Source organism: Nyctereutes procyonoides, unplaced genomic scaffold (genome assembly GCF_905146905.1).
Source record: "Nyctereutes procyonoides isolate TBG_1078 unplaced genomic scaffold, NYPRO_anot_genome, whole genome shotgun sequence".
In the NCBI taxonomy this organism is placed as follows: Eukaryota; Metazoa; Chordata; class Mammalia; order Carnivora; family Canidae; genus Nyctereutes; species Nyctereutes procyonoides.
In genome coordinates, this window is record NW_026575122.1 from 25,797,996 (window position 1) to 25,821,198 (window position 23,203).

Consider the following 23,203-nt stretch of genomic DNA (forward strand, 5'->3'; position numbering starts at 1 on the left):
GGTGCCACCTCCTGTTTCCCAAAAATGTCCTCTTGTATAGCCTTCAGAGCTCACCGCACCCTTAGTGTCCAGGGGACAGAGTGTGGTGATGCCCACCCCACCCCCACTTGCCCCCACTGTCTTTCAGGTGAGTCCAACTACTAACACAGGAAAACAAATCAGCGCTCCGTGGGACAGCTTGGTGTAGGCCAGTAACCAACCGCCAGCCCGGACAGGTTTCCGGGTATTTTGATAAAAGGGTATGCAATTTAGGTGAGCAGTTTAAGGCCGTGATTACAACAGTCAAAAGTGCCTCATAGTTCTGATGCAACTAACTCAGATATTAGGGAGCATCACACAGCTCGAGTGTTAGATTTTCATAACCAAACATTTGGTTCTCTTGTCCTTTCCTCAGATTGTCTCAATGACAAGATGAGTCCTCTTCTAACATAAGGATGATTCTACCCTAAAATTTTCTGGCCCAAGGCCTTTAATACTACTGCTTAACATTTAAACAAAATATCATCCTGAATTTTTTCTGTTTCCATTTTTGTGTCTCATACGGTGTGCACATAGCTCTTAGAGAAACTGTCTTCTCATTTTACTTTCAGTGCCCTAAAGGGAAAGGGGCTTGAGATATTCATTTCATGTGTGTTTCCTGAAAGGCAAAACTTTATTAGGAAGACAGTAATAATATTCCCATTGTTGCATGGCCATTACTGTATTGTAAGTGACACTCAGACTAGACTAAAGCATAGAGTCAGAGTCATTTCAGATGATAGATCACATTCACAACCAATTAATATGTGGTAGGGAATAGAAATAACTGACTTTTCTCTTGGCTTTGAGCTTACTGTGGAGAGATTAGGTTTTTTTTGGCTACCCTCAGGAACCGCTCAGCTTTGCTTATGATTCTACATTCCCTACCAGGGGACTTGTTTTTGATACACTATATGGAAATCTTTTGAAAGTTGATGCATATGGAAATCTTTTGGTCTGTGCACATGGATTTAACTTCATAAGAGGACCAGAAACTAGAGAGCAGTATCCAAATAAATTTATCCGGCGAGATGACACTTTTTTTTTGGCTTTAAATCATTTATTGATTAGTAAAGCTTAAACGGTTTGCATAATATTTTCAGTACGATATCTGGTCAGGATGACTGAGAAAACCCCAAGAGAAGGCACTAGAGGTGCACATCTGAGCACGGACCATGGTGCTAGAAGGAACTATGATGAAAGATTTTACATTTTGAACACACTATTCAACCTACCAGAGACCTACCTGTTGGCCTGCCTTGTAGATTTTTTTACTAATTGTCCTAGATATACCAGCTGTGAAACAGGATTTAAAGATGGGGGACCTCTTCATGTCTTACCTAAGTATGTTCCAGGATGTAAGAGATGCTGTCGACTGGGTTCATTACAAGGGTTCCCTTAAGGAAAAGACAGTTGAAAATCTTGAGAAGTATGTAGTCAAAGATGGAAAACTGCCTTTGCTTTTGAGCCAAATGAAAGAAGTAGGGAAAGTGTTTCTTGCCACCAACAGTAACTATAAATATACAGATAAAATTATGACTTACCTGTTTGATTTCCCACATGGCCCCAAGCCTGGGAGTTCCCATCAACCATGGCAGTCCTACTTTGACCTGATTTTGGTGGATGCACAGAAGCCACTCTTTTTTGGAGAAGGCACTGTACTGTGTCAGGTGGATACTAAAACTGGCAAGCTGAAAATTGGTACCTACACAGGGCCCTTACAGCATGGCATCGTCTACTCAGGAGGTTCATCAGATACAGTCTGTGATCTCTTGGGAGCCAAGGGCAAAGATATTTTGTATACTGGAGATCACATTTTTGGAGGCATTTTAAAATCAAAGAAACGGCAAGGGTGGCGAACTTCCTTGGTGATTCCTGAACATGCAGCTGCATGTCTGGACTATTAAGAGTGCACTTTTCGAAGAGTTTCAGAGCTTGGATATTTTCTTGACTGAACTCTACAAGCATCTTGACAGCAGCAGCAATGAGCGCCCAGACATTAGTTCCATTCAGGGATGAATTAAGAAAGTAACTCATAACATGGACATGTGCTATGGGATGATGGGAAGCCAGTTTCGCAGTGGCTCCCGACAGACCCTCTTTGCCAGTCAGGTGATGCAATATGCTGATCTCTATGCAGCATCTTTCATCAACCTGCTGTATTATCCATTCAGCTACCTCTTCAGAGCTGCTCATGTCTTGATGCCTCATGAATCAACGGTGGAACACACACATGTAGATATCAATGAAATGGAGTCCCCTCTTGCCACCGGGAACCGCACATCATTTGATTTCAAAGATACTGACTATAAGCGGCACCAGTTGACCTGGTCGATTAGTGAGATTAAACCCCCCAACCTCTTCTCACTGGCCCCAAGGAAATTACACACTGCCATGATGAAGATGATGATGAGGAAGAGGAACAGGAAGAAGAATAAGGAGGAAAACCAAAACTGAGCATCCATTAAACAAGTCTGGCAGGACTCACAGGAGCAGAGGATGGGTTCTAGTGGTGGGTAGGGAGCTCCATCAAAGGTATATCTGGAAAGTTTCTGAAGACTTTAAAATATTTTAATCATAGAGCGATACTTCTTAGTTTTGTTTGCACTCTTTGCAGATGGTTCAAATTGTAATGGAGTCTGTATTGAAAGAAAGTAAGGGTAAAGCTGGGCTGAACTGCATGCAGATGGCTCCAACGTGGCTTGTGACACTGTTTCCTTGTCTTGTTACATCCTCAGTATGTATTGGCTACACCAGGGGTGGTGAAGAGTCTCAGAGTGGAGCAAGGGTGATGGGAAGAGGTGATCCAAAAATGATGTTATGTTACAAATTGTGCTCTTACTCCAAAGTCCATCCTGAATTTCTCCGTGCATTACACAGTATAATATATCAGTGGAGAAATATATTGTTCCCATTATCAAATGTAGTCTGTTCAGGTCAGGGTTCCTTTTATGAGCTTTCAAGTGTCCTCCGTGCCTGTGGGCAAACTAGGGGCTGCAGTGGCCTTGCACAAGGGTTTGCTTTGCTGAGGGCTGGTCTGGAATGCACTGCAGTGATTCTGTTTTGAGGTAAAAGTCTTCATCTCTTCTTATATTTTTTTGATAGCAGAGATGCTTATTATCCAAAAACCATCTTTTTTCTCATCTGGGATGAATCTGTAGAAAGAATTTAAGCTGAAAGAGGACAAAGGAACAAGCTCTGTGAAAAGGAAAAGGAGGAACCTCCTTCTTTCATTAGAGCATAACTGAGTGAACTTCTTAGTGTGGGCTAGTGTGGCTCATGCTCCCAGAGTCCCAGCTTTCTCTGTCCTTTAGGATGGATTGCTATAGTTCAAAGTCAAGCTTTAGAGGATGGGAAAAGGGTGAAGTCAGAACCTTCCTAAAGCAGAGGGCACAATCAGTGTGAATAAATTCACTTCAGAATCCCAAGAGAAATCACTTCTTGTTGTTTTGAACAAGAATGGATCATTACTGTGTACTAAAGGTGCAGTCAAAGTGGCTACAGCAGTTCCAGCATAGTGTAGACTTGTACTTTACCCTTCCTATATTCCTTCCATTCTTACTGGTGAACACAGATGGTAGATTTAGCTGCTCTAGAATTCAATAAAGTATAATATTTCTAAAATTAAAAAAAGAAAAGAAAAAAGAAATAACTGACTTTTGCAATGTGCCAGGCACCGTATTAGGTGCTTTATGATGAATCTGGTATGAATTAGGAGACTGGAATTCAGAAGAGTAAGACATCTTGCCTGAGATTAGCAGGTAGAGTCAGACTATCCTAGGTAGTCGTTACAAGTGAAGACCTTGGAGGCAGGATCACTGTGGTATTCCCAGCATCTAGAACTATGCCTGGCCTGCGGGCACTCAATAAATACCTTTCAAATGACAGAATGAGTAAAATGAATCTGACTCCAGAGTCCATGTTATCATTCCATAGATATTACCGTGCAAACGACTGGCCTCAGAGGAAATGTCTAAATCTTGACTAAGGGGCTGTGGAAGAGTTAGGTACATGCCACCCAGACTCTACCAGATAACAGGCAGGACCACCCCCATCTTTAGCTTGACACATACCTGAAGCAATTACACGAGTCTGTGGCTCAGCTTTCTGAACAGAGATAGGGCAAAGGCAGGGAAGAAATTTGCAATTTCAGTAGTAAATCCCAGTCCTCAGTGTTGAGCTCTGAGTATGCCCATTCTCTGGCATTTAGCCTGTCTATTATACACAGCCAGCAAGATCACTAATGTGCAATAACGGAGACTGACCACCATGAAAACATAGCAAGGAAATTTCATACATCAGATCAATAGGAATCTAATTTAAAGCTTCAGGATTGATGCTTTTTTTCTTGTCCATTTACTATATATCATTCCTTCCCATACTATTAAATGTGCAATTTTTGTTGTAAAGTATAACCCCGAGTCATTAAGTCATTATAATTATTAAGCAAGGCACTCATAATCATCATCGAATCATAAGCCTCCATAATCAGAATAGTCCCGTATCTGACATGACTTTAATTTATGAAGTGTCTCACTGATAAATTTAAATGTTGTGACAAACTGATAATCAGCTACATGCAGATGTAACTATATTTTAAGTATTAACAGAACAGGCTTCTCTTTAAATAAATTAAAAATATTAACGGTGGCTGTGCTAGTTCTTCTGCACAGCAGATTGGTGTCCTTCATAAATTATTTAAGGTGTTAGCTTATAAATATATTCATAGGATTTTAGAACCCTGATTGACAATCACGGATGAAATATTATCTTTAAATATTGGGTATGATCCCAAAAGAAAAGACTGATCTGGTTAAAGTGTTTAGATGTGTGGATTTGTGTGTGCCAGGTGTGAGCAAATATGTGTGACCAAAAATGGCCTAGCAGCCATCATGGAGGGTTCACCCTATTGTACCAGCGTGGAGGCTGTGGTTTTTAATCACAGTCAGAGTGACTTTATACATATTCTTTAAAATGCTTCACAGTGATAACTTGGTTGTTGATTACCTAATCAGCTAGAGACAAGGCAAGAAAGTACCAGGTGTTCATTTTTAAAACGCCATTCTAAGACATACCACCATGTACAGCCTACAAGTGAGTCAGAAAGGAAGGGAACTAAGAGTTTTTAGGCTCTCTTACTGGAATACTTGGTTTCAGTACTGTCGCATATTTATAAAATATAGTTATTCCCCAATGAAGCTTTCTGAAATCACCTAAATGTGTATAGGTGTGCATTCAGAGAGAAGTGGGGAGGTGGAGAAACAGAGAAAGAGAGAAGAAGAGAGAAGAGGCATAGATAGAATTTGGGGGCAGAGTTTCTAGGATTTCTTAGCCTGAGTAAAATGCTCACTCCTGTATTAAAGCACCCCTTAAGTGATGGGTACAGACACATGAGGAAGGTTTTTACTTTTCTTGGTACTCATCCTCATTACCTACCTCCTCCTCCATCTATTTACACATTTCTGTATCCCTAGGTGTTTTCATTCCCAAGCGGTATACCTTCTGTAGGAACTACAGAGAAGAGCAGATCAGGAAGTCAGGGCAGCTGTGTATAATGCAGCCATGCTGCCATGTTTCTGTTCGGTGGTTAACACTAAGGGATGGCTCAAAAGAGCCTTCAACTCCCATCTTTATCAGCCCCCCACCAAGCTAGCTCAAATATATGTATGTTAATTTAAGTAAAAATTGTGAGCTTGCTACACAAACTCAACTTTAAGACAAATTCCCAGGCACCTTTACCAACGAGACCAGCACCCTTAAGATTTTACTATACAAATATTCTGGAACAGCCACTACATGTGTCATCCAGTGCATTTGGATTCAACTCACTCTGTGACAAGTGAACAATTACTTATCCCATTTGTGGAGCCCAAGGACAGAGGGACAAATCCAGAAAAAGGAAACTTTATTGCCTCTTAGAATCAAGAAGAAAATCCTATTCCTTGAACTGTAATCTCCTAGTATGATAGAAAACACAACGTTCTGAACTGAACCTGGGATGTATTTAGAGACATCTTCACTTCCAGAGCTATTAAGTTATTCAGTACCTTTTGAGGAAGGAAACATTTTTAGAAGAAACAATGAGGTTAAGAAAAGTGCTAATACAAGGAAATGATGTGAGCTGAATCTTAAAAGGTGAGTTGGTGTTCTCTGAGTGGCAGTCAGGTGCAGGGAAGGGAAGGTAGTAATAAACTCAAGGCAGAGGGGTCAAGGTGCAAAGGTATGGTAATGGAGAAGGTGTGCTTCCATGAAAGCAGGAACTAAGTCGGCCACATCCAACATCGTATCCCCAGAGCTTAACACAGCTGCTGGTAACATAGGAAGCACTCTCCATACATTTGAACATTAAATGAACAAATCAATTAACTACCGGTAGGACAGTGTAGCTAATGGAGAGGAGTGATGTGTTGTATGTGAAACAATAAATCTGAGAGAGACGTAGGCCAGATTATGATCATTCCTGTAGACCAAGCTCTGAATATTCAGAAAGAAGGAGGAAAGACAGAAAGAAGGAGGCCTTTGGGAAATTTTTAAGTGGACAGGGGACATGACCACATTTGCATTTTAGAAAACCACTATGGGAGCTATGTAAAGGATGAATTAGAGACTGGGAAACCAAGTAAGAGAAGATTGACATAATCCAGGTATAGATGATGAAACCTAATTGGTTTTTTATTTTTTTATTTTTTGTTTTTATTGAAGTTTGATTTGCCAACATATAGTATAACACCCAGTGCTCATCCCATCAAGTGCCCTCCTCAGCGCCTGTCCCTCAGTTACCCCATCCCCCCATCCACCTCCCCTCACACAATCCTTTGTTTGTTTCCCAGAGTTAGGAGTCTCTCATGGTTTGTCTCCCTCTCTAATTTTCCCCACTCAGTTCCCCTCTTTTCCCTTATGGTCCCTTTCACTATTTCTTATATTCCCCATATGAGTGAAATCATATGATGATTGTCCTTCTCCGACTGACTTATTTCACTCAGCATAATACCCTCCAGTTCCATCCACGTCGAAGCAAATGGTGGGTATTTGTCGTTTCTAATGGCTGAGTAATATTCCATTGTATGTGTGGACCACATCTTCTTTATCCATTCATCTGTCACTGAACATCTGGGCTCCTTCCACAGTTTGGCTACTGTGGACAGTGCTACTATGAACATTGGGGTGCAGGTGTCCCAGTGTTTCACTACATCTGCATCTTTGGGGTAAATCCCCAGCAGTGCAATTGTTGGGTCATAGGGCAATTCTACTTTTAACTTTTTGAGGAACCTCCACTCTTCCAGAGTGGCTGTACCAATTTGGATTCCCACCAACAGTGCAAGAGTGTTCCCTTTTCTCCACATCCTCTCCAACATTTGTTGTCTCCTGTCTTGTTAATTTTAGCCATTCCCACTGGTGTGAGGTGGTATCCCATTGTGTTTTTATTTGTATTTCCCTGATGGCAAGTGATGTGGAGCGTTTTTCATGTGCTTGTTGGCCATGTCTATGTCTTCTTTGGTGAAATTTCTGTTCATGTCTTCTGCGCATTTCATGATTGGATTGTTTGTTTCTTGGGTGTTGAGTTTCATAAGTTCTTTATAGATCTTGGATACTAGCCCTTTATCTCCTATGTCATTTGCAAATATCTTCTCCCACTCTGTAGTTTGTCTGTTAGTTTTGTGGATTGTTTCCTTTGCTGTGCAGAAGCTTTTTATCCTGATGAAGTCCCAATAGTTATTTTTGCTTTGGTTTCTTTTGCCTTCATAGATGCATCTTGCAAAAAGTTGCTGTGGCCAAGTTCAAAAAGGATGTTGGCTCTAGGGTTTTGATGGATTGCTGTCTCACATTTAGATCTTTCATCCATTTTGAGTTTATCTTTGTGTATGGTGTAAGAGAATGATCCAGTTTCATCCTTCTGCATGTGGCTGTCCAATTTTCCCAACACCATTTATCAAATAGACTCTCCTTTTTCCAGTGGATATCCTTTCCTGCTTTGTTGAATATTAGTTGACAATAGAGTTGAGGGCCCATTTCTGTGTTCTCTATTCTGCTCCATTGATGAAAACTAGCTGCAAAAAGCAACAGTAAAGACAGGAGAGATGGATTCTAGAGACAACGTGAAGGCAGGATTAATAAGGTTTGGTGACCAGCAGACATGGGCTTGAAGAAATGGAAGGGATGCTTGAGTGTCTGGAGGTACCGTTCACTACACTCACAAAGAGGGAGACCAGGTTTGGGAGAAAGAAAATGAAGACATGTTGAGGGATTGAAGGAACATCAGAGGGGAGATGACCAGCAGGTGGTCAGGAATTCTGTCAGGTCTGGGAGGGGGAAATGTTGATTCATGTCTAAGAGAGCATTAACCCCTGACTGAGATCCTGCTTATTCATTCACTCCACAAATATCTAGCTGCCTCCTCAACATCTTCACTTATCTAAAACATACATCAAATTAAACATGGCTCAAACTGAATTCCTTTCTTTTAAAGATTTTATTTATTTATTCATGAGAGACACAGAGAGCGAGAAAGGCAGAGACACAGGCAGAGGGAGAAGCAGACTCTATGCAGGGAGCCTGACGCGGGATTCGATCCTGAGACTCCAGGATCACACCCCAGGCTGAAGGCAGGTGCTAAACCCGCTGAGCCACTCAGGGGTCCCTAAATTCCTGATATTCTCTGGAAAACTTTACTGGCAGCCATCCCCGTATCTCATTTGAGGGAAACTGCATCTTCTTAGTTGCTCAGGCCAAAAATCATGAATGCCTGTGTCCTCAATGTCTCTCTGCCTCTCATAACTCCAATTCCAATGCCAGCACATCCTGTTGGATGTACCCTCAGCACATATCCAGAAACGTGGCGCCTCCTCACCTCATCCACTGCGGCTCCTCTGATACAATCCACCATTATCTCCGGTCCGTATTACTGCAGTGGCCTCTCAACTGGTCTCCTGACTCCACCTTCTCCCTCTCAGGCTTTTCTCACTGTAGCCACCAGAGAGATCCTATTAAGATGGAAGACCTGACTTCATCTCTCCTGCTACTCTCCCCCCAAGCTCCTTGGATTCCAAACCCAAGAGAGGCCTTTCTCACTGTTCCCAGTTCATAGCAGCATTCACCTACCTCTTGCCCTTTGTACTTGCATTCTGTTCCAAAGGATACTCCTTCCCAAGGTAGCTACATCTTTCATCTTCTTCTCATCCTTCCATAAATGTCACTTTCTTTTGGGGAGTCTCCTTTAACTCCTTATTTAAAAGTATACTTCCCCAACATCTTTCCCTGATTTTTACCTACAGTACCTATAGTGATTCTGTATTTCATTTATTTTATATATTGTCTTTTTGTTCCATCAGAATGCAGAGAAGTTCCATGAAAAGGATTTTTACTTTGATGAGTAATTTTTCCCCCAGGTATATATGATAGCACTTGACTAGAATATTCTATTCTACAGGTAGAATATCTTAGAATATCTCCATATTCCATCTCAATCAGTCAATAAATAGTTGCTGGAAGGAAGGAAGGATAGACTGAAGCTGTACGTGCTGGGCATTGTTTTAATTATGGACAGAATTATAATATATATGTCCCTGCCCTTCTTGCAGTCTTTTGGCAGAAACAAGACACATTCCCATGCAAAACGTTAAGGAACTGTACAAATGCATGCTGGAGGCATCTATAATACTATTGTGTTCTTTAGGCTCTTATGAACTTACGTCTGTGAAAGACTAGAGTGACACCCTCTGTTCTCAGATTTCTGTTTGCTCCACTTAAGGACAACATTGGCCACAAGGCAGACATTTCTTTACTAAGCTCAGCAAAACCTCGTATGTTTTTCAGACATAAAATAAAATTGTGAAATACCATGTACCATCAAGCTACATATACACCACTTTGTTCTATAGTCATTTATCTTACCTTCTTTTTGTTTGATGGACTTGTTAGAGGAAAGCACTTTGTCAGGTGAATATTGAGACATTTATAATTGAACAGTTCTTTTTATTTGGGTCTCCCTTTAAATCCTTGTCAATTGAATATAAGAGACTCTTCGCATAAGATTCTTGCATTTCATTCCTGCTTCTACTTTCAACCTTCATATTTCTCATCTTTAGCCCTCAAAAATTGAAATGTGGTAGCAATTGAGTAAAAACAAAGCCGCAGATCTCTGGTTTGGAGAGTCTGTCAGTTTATCTGTTGTATAAAGTATGGTGATAAATGTACATTCTTCAAGCACATGACAGTAACTGTATAATAAACGTACACTATGGTAAGAAACATCCAGCAGAGGCCTAGATTTAATCTCTATAATGTATTCACGTAATAAGTTATTCATTCATTTATTAATTCAAATCTGTAAATATTTATTCACTATGTGCCACTGATGGGCAAGGTGCTATTGATGAATGAATGACTAAGACATAGCTGTCTAGGTGGCAAGAAAGACACTGCACAGCTGAATACAAAGAGAAAGCTGTTTTAATGGGAGGTGCCCAAGGTGCAATAGGGATACAAAAAGATCGTCACATGAGGGACCTGTTACTGCTTTCTTTGCCAACTAAAGGTGGAATGAACTGACCTTCTCTTCATGGAAACAACAGCCAAAGGTTATTTCACTTTCTATGAGTTTTGTGGTTTTTTCCCTTCTTAATAGGACAACCAAGGAAAGGACATCAAAATTTATTTATTAAGCACAATCTTTGCCATGAAATTGTGTTTGCGAGAGATGCAAAAAAGAAACAAAACAGGTTTATAGACTTCAAGGATCTTGAGAAGTACAGATAAGTATATAAATCAATGTATAATTAAGTATTGTTTACATGTCTTAGTGGAGTAGATCAGGGTCTCTCAAGCTTCACAAATCCCTTCAGGCATCTTGCTATAAAGTACAGATTAAAATTCAGCAGGTCTGAGGTGGGGCCCTGAGATTCTATGGCTCCAACGATCTCCCAGCCAGTGTCAATGCTGCCCATCATTTGACAACACATTTAGTGACAAAGATAGAAACAAAAAAGGGCCCAACAACTTTCGAGATGTGGACTTAAATATCTAGGAAAATACATCTCAAAAAGATGAGACAGGAGTTAGGCCCTAAATGAAAAGGATCAGAAGAAACAGACTGGAGGAAAAAAAAGAAGTAAACTGAGTAACCAAAGCAAAACAGTGGAAGATACATTCTGGGAGAGTGAACAGAAGACTTTTCACAGGGCAAAGAATTCCTATGGGGGAGTATTAGACAATACAGATGGGATGATCAGTTGGATCATACTGTGGGAGGCTTTGTCTGCCAAGCTGCAGACTAAGGGATTTATCCTATGATCAAATGGACACCAATGGAATTTGGAGGTGGGAGGAGAGTAACATAATTCATTTTACATTTTAGAAACATTAATCAGGTAAGTATTATTACTCTAGTTTAAGGATGAGGCAGCAGATGCACTGGCTTAGAAATACAGTGATGGAAATAGAAAGAAAAGAATCTGTGCAAGGTGAGAGGCTCTAAAGAAAGATGCAATCTTTGCCAAAAAAGCCTCTAGATCCTCCAGTGGACATAGTAAATAAACACTTTAAAGGAAGAATTGATAAGACTCAACGAATAAACTACGAAGAATGAAGAAGTTGAAGACCACAATGACTCAAACCTCAATAATAGAATGGCCATTAAAACAAATGATTGAAAAGAAGCTAAGTTTGGTGAAGGAATAGATGAGTTTGGATTTAGCTATTGGAAGTTTAAAGTGATAGCAGAACTCCACATGGAGACTTCCAGCAAACTGTTATTACCCTGAGGTGGAGATTGGGGGAGTAGTTATCACTACAGACAAAGACACTGGAAAAGTCAGAAGTGGTGATGATGAAAACAGTGAGGCAAGGGTAGGCCCCCAAGACACACACTGGAGAGGGCTGAAAGCAGAGGGCCAAAGACTAGACTTACAGGTATGTCCTTATTTAAGGAACAGAAAGACAAATGAAAAAAAAAAAGTTTTTGTCTTTGAAAAATTTCAAAGAAAACATTTTTTTTGTCTTTGAAATTTTTCAAAGAAAAAAAATTTTTTCAATGGTCCATTATCAGGGTAGTGTCTACACTGAACCATACCTTTTGACCCATAGGACTGTTGACTTTGGGAATGTCTGAATACATTTGTATTCCCTTCTTAGCATAGTCAATGCTAGGCTTTTCCTGATGTGTTTTCAGAAGGCATGAGATCTAGCCCATTTTATATCCTAGCCACTCTGTGGCCTCATCACCAGTCAAAAGGGATAAAAATACTACTGTACTTACAGTACAGTAAGCCTCCCAGGTGTTACTAAAAAAATGAAATTAAGAAAATTTTTAAATCATAAGTTTCAATGAAGCCTTCTCTAACTCATGAAGAGTAAATGTAATTTACATGCCATCCTCAAGCTATGCTCAACTTAGATTACCAGGAGAAAAGACAAACAGACTTATTTTCCTAAATTAAAGTAACCACATCGAGGTTTTTAAATCGTATTCACCAGATTTTATCGAGGGCTTGTGGTATGCTCAGTACTGTGACGGCAGCACACCAGGTACAGAGTTAAAATCAGCATGGGGCCTGATTCGGATCTGGTAAGAAAGAAGAGAAACAGAAGTCGCGAATGATAAAACATGAATCAATATGTTACAAATGCCATAAGACCTAAGTGAACCGAATCCAAGTGATGCTAAATTTTTGGCTAAGGGAGAGAGGAAGAAGGCCCTGAATTAGGGTAAAACTGTGACAGATGGAGAGGAAAGGAAGGGCATCCCATGCAGGCCCAGGGGGAAGAAAGCACAGACAGGGCTTGGACAATGGCAGGGAGCACAGTTAGCCTGGAACATGGAACAATTAGGAGAGCAGCAGGAGACAGATTGTGAAGGGCACAGATGCCAGGCCAAGGAGTCAGGACTTTGTTCTGTGGACAGTGAAGCATGATGAGGGCAACAAAGGACCTAGAACAAAGTAACACAATGGGAACCCTACTTAAGGTGGTTCAGCAAAAAGGGTGGGCTTTAGGGGACAAAGAATGGAGATAGTAGCATGAGCAAAATAGACGGATATTTCTAAGTCGCTCATTAAAGCAGAGGACAGCAGTATTCTATGAAAACCGCCACAGGCATCTCCTTCCCCCGAAAATTAATTTCAACAGGAACATGGAATTCACCCCGCTCTTTTCCTAATAATCTGTGTTTTAGAGTTGAATATGAAATTCCAAAATAGATACACTGGGCATGGAAGCCAGGAAGACTGGCCAGGACAGAAAGCCACGTGCCAGCTCCAGGGAGTCAGGGCAGAAAGGTGAGGGGTAGCGCAGCAGAAGCGGTGATTCTCACCTGCTGGGGACCGTAGGTTCCTTGGAGACTGCACGTAGTTCATATACATGTGAAATCCTGCATGCAGTTTCAGGGGTTCCTGGATCCCTTGAGCTTTATACATGAGCACCAGACACTCATATTAAAAAATCTCTGAGCTGGAAAAGACAAAATTAAGGATGCCCCAGAAGCACCATAAGAAGGGGCATCTAAAAACCCACAATTACAGAAGTTGAGATTACCTAACCCAGATGTTTCCAGTGAGGCTCCCTGCTAGAATCACCTGGGGTTATTCCCATGGCACAGTCAGACCTTTTGGAGGCAGGATTCGAAAATCTGAAATTTTAACTAACTGAGGTCATTTTGAAATCTCTAATCTAGTTTCTGTGGGCTATAAATCCTTTGTAGGCAGATGGAACACTCTGCTGTTTCTAAAGACCTTAGTAGAGATCCTTTGATATGTCACTATGGGGCGGAACACTGTGGCGCTGAACCACTTAAACCTGACCTTCTCAGTGCAGCTTCATTCGTGACTTTCACTTCATCTCTCACACAACGTGGCCACCGTGCCCTCTTAGAAGACAACCATTACTTCCTTCAGCCTTTCCCACTCCCAACCTTCCCACTGTGCTTGTAGTTATAGTTTCCAGCCCCATCATCATCATCATCATCATCATCATGGCTCTTGACTTCTCAGGGTTTACTGCTAATCTCAGCATCCTAGAGGCTATCTCTTGAGAATGAGGCATTCTGGAGTCTCTATTGGATACCCTCCTCCAATTCCAGGATGACTCATTCAGAAAGCCCCAGGGATCAGGAAATAGGTAGATTCCCTTAACTGACCCTTGACCTCTACATTATTTCCCGCCCATTTCTCTGGCTCTGCGGAAGCAACGGAAATAGCTAAAGACCAAAGGGCTAAAGAATAAGAAGGCAGGAGATTTAAAGCAAGCCTCTGCTGTCCAGCATTCCTGGGGTATTTCGGGAAGGGACCCTATGGCAGAGTCCAGCTTTCTTATTCAGCAGCCAAGCTGAGCCACTTTGGAGTGCTGGGGACCAAGAAGGCTCACCACAACCTCAAAGAGTCAAAAGTGAAAATGTGAGGATCGAGCAAATTCCTTGACTTCGTACCTCCTAGCTTTGGGTTTTCTTGGGTAGGTGGGTGGGGTGCCAGTGGCTAGCCGGGTCTGGTTTGTTGGGAACGGAAGAGTGCAGGGGGCTGCACCTAGGAAGCAGCAGACACCGAGAGGCATTGTCTTCACATGGTTCCAAATGCTTTAGGTTTCCCAACCGCTTAAAAGTGGCTCACGCTTGCACCTCAGCCTTCCAGAATATCATATATTATTCTGTTCCTGATGTAGAGGAAAGAGAAAGGATGGGAAGTCAGGCAAGTGAGTGACATGAGTCACTTACCATGTGCCTTTGCGTCTCTTACTTACTCTCCCAAGAGCTTCTTTTTAGTGTGGATTTTCTTTTGTTTGTTGTTTTGGTGAAATGGGCATAATTACCCCTCCCTTATTAGGTTGTTGTGGATCTTAATGTGAACCATGATACAAAGCATCTAGCACAGTGTCTGGCTCAGAAGCAGCACTCAGTGTCATTTCCGTGCCCATCCTCAGCTCCATCATCCAAATCACTGGTTCCTCAGTTTACATTGCAAGGTGCTAGGACTTAGAATCTACCCCTGAATATATCCATACCTACAAGTCCAGAGCATAATCCAACGATAAGAAGTTAGGTGATTCACTTAACCACTTAACACCTCAGTTTCTTCTCTTAAAATGATGGGTTTGTATGAACCTCCCCCCCCCACCCCCCGCCTCCAGCTCTTCCCCTCACTGGTTCTTCACGAGAGGTAAACCAACCCTATCTGAGTTATTACTGTGCAACACATGCAGCTACAGCTGTGTCCTAGGTTGAAACCACAGAAAACAGCCCACTAAAAATTAAAACAGAAGGGAAAGTATTTAAGGATAAACAGCAGGAGACCTAACCATTACAGCCGGGTAGAAAGATACAGAGAAGAGAGAGAATGCTAAACTACTAAACTACAACTGAAGTGAAGGTGGAAATTACAGCAACAAAAGGCATTACCAGCCCAAAGGCTAACAGATCTTGTGATGTGAGACAAAATGTCATTTCCAAAGGTTTTTAATAATTGTGCTTCTGCAAGATTTGTAATTACAAACATGAATAATCCTCGGCATGTATCAGTTCTAAAGATAGAGGCTGTTATTCTGTTCCAGATGAAGAGCTAAAGAATAATCTCACACCGGTTGGTACATGACAAGGCAGTAACAACCAGACAATTAGGACAATGCATCAGCAGAATTGGAGTCGCAATACCCCGTATCCAGATGCTGAATCCATCAGCAAGGAAAGGACATCATCACCACATGAGTGTCAGAAGTCTCCAGATAAAAGGAAAGTGTATCACACAAAGAATGAGGACATTACTGCACAGAGTAGACCAGTCACCACTTCGCTCCTACCTGAATAAACTCTCAAAGGTGACAAAGGATAGTTTTATTTTTAAAAGGCAGCCTAGAAAAATATTTTTAAGTGAGGGGGATGGTGGATAGAAAATGTAGGGGCGCCTGCATGGCTCGATCGGTTAAGTGTCTGCCTTCAGCTCAGGTCACGATCCTGGGGTCCTGGGATGGAGCCCTGCGTCAGGCTTCCTGCTCAGCGGAGAGTCTGCTGCTCCCTCTCCCTCTGCCCCTCCCTGCAGGCTCGTACTCGCTCTCTCTCTCTCTCTCAAAGAAATCTTTTTAAAAAATTTATTTTTAGGGATCCCTGGGTGGCGCAGCGGTTTGGCGCCTGCCTTTGGCCCAGGGCACGATCCTGGAGACCCGGGATCGAATCCCACATCGGGCTCCCGGTGCATGGAGCCTGCTTCTCCCTCTGCCTGTGTCTCTGCCTCTCACTCTCTCTCTGTGTGACTATCATAAATAAATAAAAATTTAAAAAAAAATTTATTTTTAATGTAAATCCCTTAATGTTGAATTACTGGTTTGCCTGTGAACGCTATGTTTTGTTGGGGCTTCTCTATGGTTTATAACATTTACTGCTTATAGTAGGCGATCAGCAAACCAGATAAATTTAAGAGACGAGGAGTTAGATTGCTTTCAGGTAGAGTCATCCTTGGACCTGCTTTCTTTCTCTTGCATCCCACCTATACTTTGTCAGGAAATCTGTCGACCCTGCCTTCAAAGCATATCCAGGATGGAAACTACTTCTCAGTACCGTCACCACCACCCAGACCTAGGACTGTGGGCTCCCTATACCTCTCCTTACCCCTCCGTAGTCTATTCCCCAAAATGGCAGCCAGAGTGATGGTTTCCACTCTTCTGCTCAAAACCCTTCAGTGGCTCCCCATTTCACTCGGAGCAAAAGCCAAAATCCTTCTTCATTGTCCTGTAAGGCCCACAGGGCTTCCTCTTCATCTGCCCTCCTGTTCCTCACTGCCGACACAGCATTCTTTCTTCTCCCACACTCCAGGAGGAAGCTCCCAACTTGGAAATTTTGCATTGACCATTGCTTCTGCCTGGAAGTTTCTTCCCTAAATATCCATCACACATTCTCACTTCACGTGAGAGTGTACTCACATTGCACCTTTTCAATGAGGTGAAACCTAACCACCCTTAAAATTACAGCTGGCTACTCACATCTTTGATCTGCTGTTCCTCTGACTCCCTGGTTCCTTCATCTTTCTCTGCTTATCACCTTCTGACATCCTTATTGAGTTTCTTATTTTTTATCATTTGCTTTTTTGTCTCTTCATACTAGGGGGCAGGGACCTTTGTTTTGTTCTCCAGTATAAACCAAATGCCTAGAACAGTGTCTGGTACACAGTAGATGTTTATAATTATTTGGAAAATGAATGAGTAAATATAACAGAAAATCCAACTCAAACTGGCTTCAACCAAAAGGAAATATTGTCCCATATAATTGGAAGTTCAGAGGTGTGTGGGGACGTCAGGAGAAGCTCTGCTTCCCTGTGATTCTTCTAGGTCAGTTATTTCATTGGGCTGAAAACGAAATGGTTGCACAAGTTCTAGGACAAATTTGGGGTGGCCCAGACCAGAGCAGGTGGACAGGATAGAGGATGACTCTTTGAGATTATCTTTTAAGAGTGAAGACACTTTAGCTAGAAGCCCCAGCAGACTTCTGCTAGCATCTGATTGGCCCAAATTGAACCAGTCTTTATTGTCAGGGGGATGATGTGCAATGCTTTGCCTCCCTGGGAAGAGGGATGGAAAAAGCAGAATGGATTTAGCTAAGACTAATCAAAACCCACCTCAACCACATGGTCACCTCACAATGGGGGAGAAGTGCGATAGATAGATAAACCTAGTGTCTACTTCTCAAAATTAACCAGATAAGACAAACAGGCAAACAGAAGGAATCGAGGAAAAGATTTGGTCAAAATAGAGATACTGGAAAACTGAACATTCTGAAAGCATCTCAATTGATTTTACTGGTGGTGATGCTCTGAATTCAGTAGCATATGAGCTTAATGACATTTTGGACTTGCCTGGGAGTATTGGAAGTGTTTTCGTGAACTGCACAGAAGCCCTGCTCGTGTGTGACAGTCTCACGCCATCCCTGCTGATCCATATTCACACAGTAAATATGTTTAGGAGTGAATATGAAACAAATTTGTTATTGATTCTGTTTTCACTGAAAACCAAATATAACGAATATTCTATACTCTTACAGTTTGTGGATGGAGAAAAGGTGACTGAAATATATAAACACTCTTTACTTGTTAAATGCATGATGTGGGATGAGATGGAGACGTATGGGACGTAGAATATGAGATTTCTGCAGTTTTGCTTCTGCATAAAACACACAGAAAAGCTTATTACTCCTGCTGATTTCCAGTCAATGATCATTCCTCTTGGGATTTGGCAAGAGTCTATCTCTGCTATCTTTTGAAAAAAGTCATAGAGAATGGGAAAAACTTCTCTAATCAAATTGGAAAGCTAAACAGAATTTCTGAGGGAGGAGTGATTAAGAAGAAAGTTTTAGACATAGTTTGTATGCACAATTTCAGGCAAACAGTGGGCAGATTATAACAGGATTATATCTATTCATACTGTGAGTGGGACTTCATGGAAATAATTTATTAGCAGATTCCTATACATAAACTCCCATGCAAGTGATACAGTGGAGATCTTAATCTCTTAAATCCATATAGCAAAAGAACAATTTGAAGTTTTTAACTCCAAAATTATTTCATTCTATTCTTTGGCTCTCTGGGTCATTTTGGAGTCTTTTGTTTGTTTTCTTATCAGTCAGAGGGAACAGAGTAAGGATAGGGACACAGTTTTTAAAATTGTTACTACATTTCTTAGATTGCAGGTATATATGTATATATGTATGTGTATATATACTTATATATATATATATATACAGTTGTGTTAGACAAAATAATGGCCTCCAAAGATACATATGTCCTAATCCCCATATCCTATAAGTATGTTAAGTAACATGACAAAAATGTATTAAAGTTGCAGATGGAAATAAGTCTGTTAAACAGTTGACTTTAAAATAAGGATATATTCAGGGCACCTGGGTGGCCCAGTCAGTTAAGCATTTATTTGCCTTTGGCCCAGGTTATGATCCCGGGGTCCTGGGAGCCCCATGGCAGGTTCCCAGCTCAGCCTGCTTTTCCCTCTCCCTCTGCCCCTCCCCCTGCTCATGCACCCACACACTCTTCCTCTCAAGTAAATAAATAAAATCTTTTTAAAAAATAAAATAAGGGGATTATTTTGGATTATCCCAGTGGCCTCAAAGTAATCTCAAGGGTTCTTGAAAGTAAAAGAGAGTATAAGAAGAGGGAACCAGAGAGATGGCCCCATCAGCCTGAATTGGTAGCTTTGAAGATGAAGGAAGATGGAGATAAGCCCAGGAAATCAGACAGCCTCTAAAGAAGGAAAGTGCAAGGGAATGTATTCCCCTCTAGAGCCTCCAGAATAGAATACACCTTGCTGACTCCTTGATTTTGCCCAGTAAAATCCATGTCAGACTTCTGAACTGCAGAACTGTTAGAAAATAAATTTGTGTTGTTTTAGGCCATTAATTTTGTAGTAACTTGTTACAGCAGCCATAGAAAACTAATACAGCTATCATTTCATAGAATCACATATTGCAAACAGAAAGGTATTGAAATAGCCTTGAGTCTGGAATGTTCTTAGATGCTTAACAAAATAGATTAAAGGCTGAACAGGATCCAGTCCAATCAGCCTTATCAAACCAGAGCACATTCCAGGAACTGAGCTTTGCTATCTGTTATGGACACTTCAAGAAAGTGTACTCCCCAATAATCACAAACCGGAAGACTGCTGAACAGAACGTACCACTGTGAGAATGTAAAAGGAAACAAGAATTTTATTTGCCTCTCATACAGAGGCAGATTCTTATTTCTACATTCTCTATTTGCCTGAATATAAGAAATATTTGCCTTCTTTTAAGACTATGAAACTTCTTGATTTGAACTCTAGCATTTTGGGATGAGTTTTGGCGTTGTTTCTGACATTGACTTTCATATTTAAGATAACTGATAGGGATCGTTACCTTTTGGGGTGCTTGATGCATAACCATTCCATGTATATTAAACAAACACTTATTTGTTCATCGCCCTAGGCAGTGGAGTACAATGGTGAATAGTCTGCATTCAACCCTTGTCTTCCCATAACTTAAAGTCTAGTGGCGACCGCAGACTCTTACGAAGGTCATCACAACACAGTGGGAAGTGCTCTAATAGAAGGACGCTTTGCTGAAGGGCACCTAACCCAGTCTTGACAAAGAGGAGGTGGTGAATAGCTGAAGGCAAGGATTTTTAGAGAAAGCAGTCCCTTTGGCACTGCCTTCATCACATGGCTGATTTATGTTTGCAGAGCCAGGCCCTGTTCTTCTATCTCTTTCTCCTGCTCAATTTGAATCCCTTGCTCACCCTGTTCTTGGCTGTAGCATGGCATATTGGCCATTCAACACATGTTGTTAAGGAGGAATTCAAAACATTCTTCAAAATTATGGATCAGTATGTTTTTTAAACTACCCTACAGGTGTAGCTTTGGCTTTTCATTCTGAAACTTGCTATGCCACAGCTGGCCAAAAATCCGTTTGCTATCCTTTCCCTATTTTTATATCTTGTCCATCACATTTTGCTAATTCCTAACACAATAAAAATGGTATTTATCTTTAGGTTAAATATTTTATTTTTCTAAGTATAAAATAATACGAGTTCATTTTAGAAATTTGGTAAATTGTAGAAAAGAATAAAGAAATAGTATCTGTCACCATTTTTCTGTTGCCTTCAGTTTTTTTTATACGATCAATCCTCATTATTCACAGATTCCATATTTGCGAATTCACCTATTCAGTAAAACTTAATTGTAACCCCTGAACAAAACTCTCAGTGCTTTCTCAGTCAGTCAGGGGCCTGGGCACGTGCCAAACAGCAAAAGTATTGAGACCCACCACACACATTCCCACCTGGGGATGCTGAGGTTGGGCAGGGCGATGCTCTGCCTTGTTTCAGCTCTCAGGCTGTAAACTAGTATCCTTTTTGTAGTCTACTTAGTGCCATAGTTGTTTTGGTTTTTTTTTTTTTTGCATTTTTGTACTTTTTTTGGTGATTTAACTGTTTAAGATGTCCCCCCAACCCCCAGCATAGTGCCAAAGCTCTCTTGTGTTCCTAAGGACATGGAGAAAATATGTGTGTTAGATAAGTTTCGTCCACACATAAGCTACATTGCTGTTGGCTGTGAGCTCAGTGTTAATGAGTCAACAATATATATTGAATAAGTTGTCTTTAAACGTAAACCCATATAAAACAACGGTATATATTGATCAGTTGGCAGAATCATTGTGACCGGAGGTTGTCTTTTCCCTCAGAGCAGTAATTCAGTATTGGCTAACTTCGTATTCATAGGTATAGAACATAACTAGTGCAGATATTAAGAATCTACTGTATTTTCTTTATGCCAAAAAATAAAAGAGAAACCATACCATATGTTAATTTTTGTATCCTACCTTTTTTTTTCACTTAGCCTATATTCTGAACTTTTTTCAATGCTATTACATATTTTTAAGATATGATCTTAATAATGTATTCAACCAAATGGATCTCCTTGATTTAGTTTCCCTCTTGCTAGATGTTAGTTATTTCCAAAGATCATTCTTAAACCTAATGATTTCATGTTTTTCTTTCATTCATTCATTCATTCAATAAATATTTATTGAGTACCAACTATATTTCAGGCCTCATGCATAAGGATGCAAAAATAAACAGGACGTATATCTATCCTCAGGAGTCTCTGTCCTCCTGAAGTCTGTAATCAGTTGAGAGGGACAGATAACAAACATTTACACAAATAATTCATTAGAATAGTAATAAATGCTAGCAGGGACAAGGACAGAAAGCTACAAAAGCACACAAGAAAGCCTGATCTTGATGAGGGAATAGTTCCCTAATAAGTGACATTTTCAACTAAGCCCTGAAAGAACTCAGGACCAAAATGTACTGCACTCCTACATGAGAGGTAGAGGGAGAGGGTTTTTCTTCTCTCCTCCTCATCGTTCCCACAGCACAAGCCAATGGTGCATCAGTAGACTTCACCCTTGTGGGCATGTGACCACCAGGGTCAGTCACCCATCTGGGTGCCTACCCACACCCAGTACCACTCGTTCTTCCACCCCCACCCCTAGAAGGAAGAAGGGTAGGGAAAGCATCAGGCTAGGCTAAAGGGTATGTCTGCCTGGATGGGATCTGGTACAGCAGACCCCACAGGACTAGGCTGGCAGAAGAGGGATGTAGGTGTATAATGTGTGAACACATCAGTAGTATTCAAGTCAAGAACCAATTAACACCATTAGTTGACCTCATTCCACACCTTAAAGACAGCATTACTTGAAGAGGTCCAAGTGTCCGCTTTGCCAGAAAATGTTTTATACCATTTTCTTTGTGAATATTTCTCCAAGAAGTGTGTACACGGAACTCGAAGCAACGTGAACATCAAGGAATTGAGATGTGCAAAGCTTAATTATTTGAGGATTATTGGGGAGTATCAGCCTGAATTATGTCAAGAAGAATTTAAAAGAAATGCAACTTGTACTTTCATAAGTGTTGACATCAAGTCTTAACTGCTAACTAGCCATTGCCACTAGAGGTCCCGCCTGCCCGACTTCAACAGATGAGCATTCTTTTTAACTAGTCCCTGAGTGGTGTGATTTGTTAACACATACCACTTAAGTGCTTGGAAATACTTATTCTTTCAAAAAAAAATTAACTGCAGTAATCTTTGGTGCACCATGAATTTGCTTAGCAAATTCTCTCAGCACAAAAGAAACTTCAGCTAAATTGTTATCAATTCCGAAGCAGAAATACCCAAATTAGTATGCAATGCAAAAAGTTAACTTCTATCCTGAGGGCCTTGACATCCAGAATGCAAATTAATGGTGACTTATTTACCAGCTATACACTGTGATTCTCTAAAAACACTACAATGACAAGATATGCATTAATCCTAATAAGGTTCTCAAAAGCATCTTTACAGAAACTTCAAATTCCATACCCTCTGGGCTCGAATTAGCTGATGCTCACCATAAGAGTGACAGTTGGAAGCCAATTTGGCACTTTACCCAGCTTTCTAACAGTCCTTAGGTGAAAAAGGGAAGAAAGATGTTAGTTACAAAATCAGCATCAGAGTTCATAAACATTTGCCTTTTTGTTTTCCGTGTAGTCTAGTTGAGATTCACTCTTTCCCAGAGTGTGTTAGAAAGAGCCCCCCCACACACACACACACACCACCACCACAACCTTCTCAGCAAGGTCTTCTCCACTCATTGCAAATGGCAAGCAAACTTCCACTTTGCTCAATCCTTAGGTCT

General features: G+C 41.0%; 1 protein-coding gene and 1 pseudogene across 10 annotated transcripts in view; both read left to right on the top strand.

Annotated features, from left to right (window-relative positions):
* ANKS1B (ankyrin repeat and sterile alpha motif domain containing 1B) overlaps positions 1-23,203 on the top strand; it is a 1,038,970-nt gene that overhangs the window by 835,996 nt on the left and 179,771 nt on the right. The window lies entirely within an intron of this gene.
* On the top strand, positions 1,222-2,456 carry LOC129516831 (cytosolic purine 5'-nucleotidase-like; annotated as a pseudogene).